The 5,910-nt window shown below is 42.9% G+C and overlaps 1 long non-coding RNA gene across 1 annotated transcript; it reads right to left on the bottom strand.

The window, feature by feature from the left end:
• Window positions 1-1,079: 1,079 nt before the first annotated feature.
• LOC103903255 lies at window positions 1,080-5,214 on the bottom strand. Its single transcript, XR_657850.2, has 3 exons — window positions 5,105-5,214; window positions 3,515-3,602; window positions 1,080-1,255 (listed from the first exon to the last, which is right to left on the bottom strand). It is a non-coding gene; the product is annotated as an uncharacterized LOC103903255 (long non-coding RNA).
• Between the last annotated feature and the right edge of the window lie 696 nt (window positions 5,215-5,910).

Genomic DNA, 5,910 nt, shown 5'->3' with positions numbered 1-5,910 from the left:
AGCAGCCGCCGGGGGAAAGGCCTGCCCCGTCCTCTTCCAGATGTCGAGGGCACCTGCCTTTCCTGCCCTGCTGAAACAGGGCCTCGTGTTGCAAGAGGAAGAATGGTGTGTCCCCTGAGGTCACTCCCAGAAGGTAACGCCCCCAGCCCTCTAGAAACATCTGTTTAACAAGGAAACCCTCCGAGTAGCACCTTGCGTGCTCACAGCCAACATCCACAGCCCCTTCCCTATGAGCCCAGAACGTCTCTTCAGATTTACCGTGCAAGTCCCCACAGATGCGGTCCAAGTGCCTCGCCGTTTGCAGAAGCGATCCCCCACGTGCAGCAAACAGCTGCCTTTCCTGAAAGAGGGAGCAGTCTGTATCCCACCATTACCATTCACTCAGGTAAGAAGCACCCTGTGTCAATTCCCCTTAACTCCTGCCTCGGGAACATCGTATTCCTTCCTTGAAGTTTCCATACCCAGTGTACTGTCACTGCTATTAATTTCAAAAATTAAGTTCTACTCCCATAAGCATTGGACCCTTCTCCCCGCCCTCCCCCAAGGCATTGCTGTGAGTGTAAAGGAGCTGTGATGTTGTCAGTATGCAGAAGTTCAAGGAAAAGAAGGTGTAGGTGACTATTTGTAGGACAAAAGCAAGTGTATGTTCAGCAGCCACTGGGACCATAGGGCAGAGCACCACAGCGTACCTATGTAGTAACTATGAAAAGGAGTATTGTTTTGGATAGTGGTTGACCCTAAGGTAACCACTTTGCTGGTGACGGGAGTATAACCCAACCTTTTGTTTAGAGAAAATTCCTAGCTCTTAGGAGAACACATGCTCATATAGCCACATCTTGGACAGCTGCAGCTAAAAGCCTGAGCCTCCAGATTAAAACTCTGCAGATTTTAACACTCGGGCCCTGACTCCCATTGTCAAAAGAGAGCAGAAGTTAAAATTTATTCTCACAAGTGACTACCAAACCAGCAGATGCACTCAGGCTGCATAAGGTCACAAGTGGCCTTCAGCAAAAGTTTCATTTTTAGTACAAAACAGTAATGCCATTTTGAAAAGAAAACCTACAGGTAAAGAGAGAAAATATTACATCTTAACAAAAAGATTTATTCTGACTAAACAAAATGTACAATGTTTCCCAAATTACAGCAAGTTTTCGTGGCTCTCTGAAGTCTGCAGATCCATCAAGTAACTTGATCACTTCTTACCCTGCAGTTTGATCAAACTACTTTTTGCCAGACTTCTTTATTCCACCACTAGCTGCCAAAAGAAACAACACAACTGGTTAGACAACTGTTACAGAGCTTAGTTACAAATTTAGTTCCTCATAAAATCAAATCCCCACTAGACTGCTTGTACAACTCGGATCCCCACTGGTGAATTGGTTTTGCATGTGTTACTCTTCTGTGTTTGTGATCTCACAAACTTTACTCTGAATAAATAACTTAACATTAGAAACCAAGTTTCTCCTGGAACCAAATATGCCCCATAAATCTACAACAGAACGAAATATTTCAACAATTCCTTTGTTCCTCCATGGATACCCTCCATTGTTTATTTCTTATACAGCAGGAGTGTAGTCTGCTCCAATCAAATTCAAGGCTAAGGGAATAAAAGCATCGGTATCCCTACAGCAACCAGAGCCCCCAGTTGGGATCAAAGCCTTACAGAAGCAGGCACTGGAATTATGAGAATTCCAGTTCTCTGGAATTATCTGTTCTCTGCAGTCCCTATTATTGAGGAGACTAAAGCAAGGTGAAAGAAAAAAAAACATTAACACGGCAACAAGTGCAGCATTTTTTGTAAATGCTGGTTTTTACAGCATGTGTCATGTATGACCAGTGAAAAGGAAAAAATAATAGCAAGCCTACAGCAAGATAGGCTGCAAGGGCTGATGGTCAACAGCAGACTTTGCACTGCAATAGGATTGTAACAGCATTGCCTTGCTGAGGCTCTCGGGAATAGCCTAGCCCTCCCACAATAACATAATAATCACTATCTGCTTTGGCAAGCATTGGACAAGGACCAGATGACTGAAACTCAGTCTAGAAAAAGGCAGAGTAATAACGGCAGGAAAGAACAATGAAGAAATCTGTAAGCTGAAGCGCCCTACACAGAACAAGTTTAGGGTGGTAAGGACACAGAAGAGAGGCTCAGCGAATTGTTTTGCATTGGTCTGTTACACCAAAGACATTCTGAGTCCCACATCCAGCACATTTTTTGTACGTCAATAAATCAGAGGAGCTAGATCAGTTTGAGATAAATAAACAAGAAATATCCCAAGTCAGTAGGACTGGATGGCACTCCCTCCGAGAGTACTGACAAGCTCTAATGTGAAATTGCAGAACTGCTGGCTAAGATTTGAAACATCATTACAGCCACTATGTCATAGGACTCATAGACTGCCAGCATAGCTCCCAGATACAGAAAGGGTTCTATAAAGAACTGGGGAACTGCAGACCAGGGAGTCTGACCTTGATCTCTGAGAAGATAACAGTCTGTAACAAAGCAAATGGATAAACACAGTCTTGTGAAAGTTAACAGGGTTTCTGTAAATGGTAAATCCTTCCTCACTGACCTGCTGGAACTCTATGAGGTTATAATTAAGTCTATGGATAAAGTGAATCCAGGGGATTTCATATTTTCAAACAGCATCTGACAAGATTGCATAGCAAAGGTTGTTAATGAAACTAAGCTTTTATGGGATTTCTGGAAAGGTCCTTCTAGGACCTTTCAAGATTTAAAGCATGCTAAAGAATACGAAGCGAAGTGTAAAGTTTAATGGTCTTCAAAGAAGGGAGAAGGGATTAGTCACATTAACAGACCACAGGTCAAAAACACCTAGAGGGAATAGGCAGGGTGTACCCTTTAACATCCCTAATCTGATCACTGCAAACGCTGGAGGAGTGCACAGACTCACATTAACAGCCTCCTACCACCACCGTCTGAGACAAAGACTAGGCTGGACGCACCATCAAGATGCACCCTGCAAACTTTCTTCTGTGACACAGCGTACTTTACAGTCGCTTAGGCAAAAGCCTTGAATCCAGACTAACTTCCAGTCACAGGTTGTTCTTTTGTTGTTTTTTTTTTTCTGCCAGGAATTTACTGCTCTTGAAGAAATTCATCCTCTAAGAGAACAAGTACTGGATTTGTTAAACTTTCAGGACTGTGGCAAAGCTTACATGTAATACATCTGGAAAGAAAAGGATGGTATGCTAAAATAAGAGTAGAAATGTCTCTGCACCATCCCACTGGAATAGGTTAGCATGCCAGACACACTGTTATACCTGCTAAACCAGAACCCGCATTAGTAACTTGGCGGTGAAATTGCATGGTGAAAGAAAAAAAAAACATTAGCCTTTATTTGTTATTTATCATCTCCACTTTCCATCGACTTACTGGTGTATGTTAAATAACCTAGAGGTACATGCCTTTTTATGTTTGTCAAGCAAAACCATGACATTTTTGAAGCCAGCAAGCCCTCAATTTTTCCTATCAGTATGGCACCTCACTTACTGAGGGGCCCTTTTCCAGCAGCCTTTGCTTTCATCTCCTCAAGTTTCTTTTGCTCTTCCTTCTGCTTTTGTTTAAATGCCAGATCCGTCTAAAGAAAAGAACAACAGTGTTTGTTAACATCTCCTCCCAAAAAAATTTCAAAAACTGACAAGCAATGAGAAACAAATGTAATGTTCCAACAGCAATAAAAACCTGACTGAACTGACGCAAGGCGGCTGAATACTACTAAATATGCAAAGCCTTGCAGAACTATGACAAAGGCTTTTTTGCTGTACCAGAACGCAATGACTAAACTTCAACTTTCTACATTTGATCTTTCTGAAATTAAACAAGTATCGTTTCCCATGGCATAATCTCATTCTGCCCTCTGAATAATCAATGTTTGCACTAAAACCATTCATTAATACGCCACCAGTGATACTGGGAGCATAGCACACAAGTGCTGTCTAACAATAAAACTTGGATTATATACGATCTAAGAAAAAAAGCTTGCTTTTAACTAAAAAAAGCATTAATTTAAAAAAAAATCCTTCCACGCATATGTCACTATTTTTGCTGGGTTTAATACATTTTTATTAGTTCCAAGAAATCTAATGAGACCGCTGGCAAATTGTACAGGCAAGCCAGCTGTTGAGCATCCCTGCTAGAACAGCCTCCAGAATTCAAGAGAGCTCAGACATACTCTATCCCTTAGATACATTTTCTTCACAGACATCAGGGCTGAAGGGGACCATAGTCGTTGTCCTTGGCACTCGGGATTTTGGGGTAACTAAACTGAAGACCTTGACAACTGAGATTCTATAGATCCTTCACCAATCCAGCCCATGGCTCAACTACCTTTATAACTGGAAAGCTTTCCTCTCCTTTAAGTTAGAGCTTCCCTTGCTGCAACATCAGCCTATTACTTCCCCCACCTACCCCACACAGACAGAATATTCTGTTTCTCCAGGTTTTCCACTGTTTTTTTTTCCTGTAGACTAATGTGTCTTTCTTAGTAAATCAACCCCTCCCATTTATCCACTTTTGTGGGTTTTTTTCTTGCAGTGTGTTGCCCCTATGTGCTTGCAGTACTGCAGTGCTGAGAGGAAGAGAAATATTATTACATCACGTTTGACACACAAGATTTTGTTTATACATCTTGTATGATTTTCTTCTGTTGCAACACCTGATTTTGCAGGTTCATGTTCAGTGTATGGTCTAAGTCTCGAATCCTTTCAGGTGGACCTGGAGTTTAGCCAGTCATTCTCCTTGTGTTTTAAGAATTGATTAAAAGGGACTTAGCATACATGCTTAATTAAATTAACCCATTTTTTCAAACTTCCTCCAATTTGTTAAGATTACTTTGACCACTAGTCTTGTCCTCTGACAGTCTGTGGGCCCCCCAAATTTTCTGTTTTCTACAAAGAGAATAAGCGGTATTGTCAGTAAGTTAGTCAATCAGCCTAATCAAGGCACTAATCAAAATACTACTTAGACTCTGACCGAAGACAAAAATCTTGCAAAACCCCACTCAGTATGTCCTTGCCCTCAGACACTGAATTGTTAGTAACTGCTTTTAGAGTGCGGCATTCCAGCAAGCTGCACGCTCACCTTCCATCACCTTTCGAGGTGCCATTCCTGCCTTGCATTTGAGAACGTTACATGAGCCAGCGTCAAGGACCTCGTATCTACTGGTTTTCTCCTCATACACAGAGCACTGCCCCGCTACGGAACAGAATTTCCTTTGTTGCCCACAGTTGTACTAAAATCCATACTGGCTATTAATTTTTACATTATTGTAACTTGGATCCTTGTAAGCACTTAATTGGTTCTACCATTTCTCTAGCAATGAAGCTTGTTTAGAAAGCCATGACCGGCTTTTTTTCCTTCTTCAAAGAGACACCATACTTGTCTTTTTACAGCCACTGGTGCCTCATTCATGCTCCACGATCCTCAGAAATAACAGCTCGCACCCACACTCTGAGCCCTTACGTTTAAGCATCTTTAACGTGAGACTCACCAGTACCTAATTTATTTAAACGACTTGATAATCCACGGGTTTTTGTATCCCCTCCTAGGCTCTTGTGACCACGTTAATTTGTCGGACTTCCCGTCACAGCCTGCTGCTTTTGGCGAGGACATCCCAGCCCTCTCCGTGGCACCGGACGCCCCCGTTAGCCAGCACTGCCGCAGTTACCGTGAACACGGGCGGGATGTCAGCAGAAAAAAACCCGGGAAACCGGGGCCGCGGCAGGCAGCGCATCACCTCTTCGCCCCTTAGGGCCGTGAGTTTTACCGTCAGAAAGGCGCTTCGTAAAATGTGACGTTTCATCAAACGTGTATTGCTATGGAAAGCCGAGCTGGGGGGCGATTTGAACGCGGAAAGCAGCCCCGCCACAAGCACGAGCCGCGGCTCA

This window comes from Aptenodytes forsteri, unplaced genomic scaffold (assembly GCF_000699145.1).
Source record: "Aptenodytes forsteri isolate BGI_AS27 unplaced genomic scaffold, ASM69914v1 Scaffold53, whole genome shotgun sequence".
NCBI lineage: Eukaryota > Metazoa > Chordata > Aves > Sphenisciformes > Spheniscidae > Aptenodytes > Aptenodytes forsteri.
The sequence above is the reverse complement of the archived record's forward strand: the minus strand, read 5'-3'. Positions and strand labels throughout refer to the sequence as shown.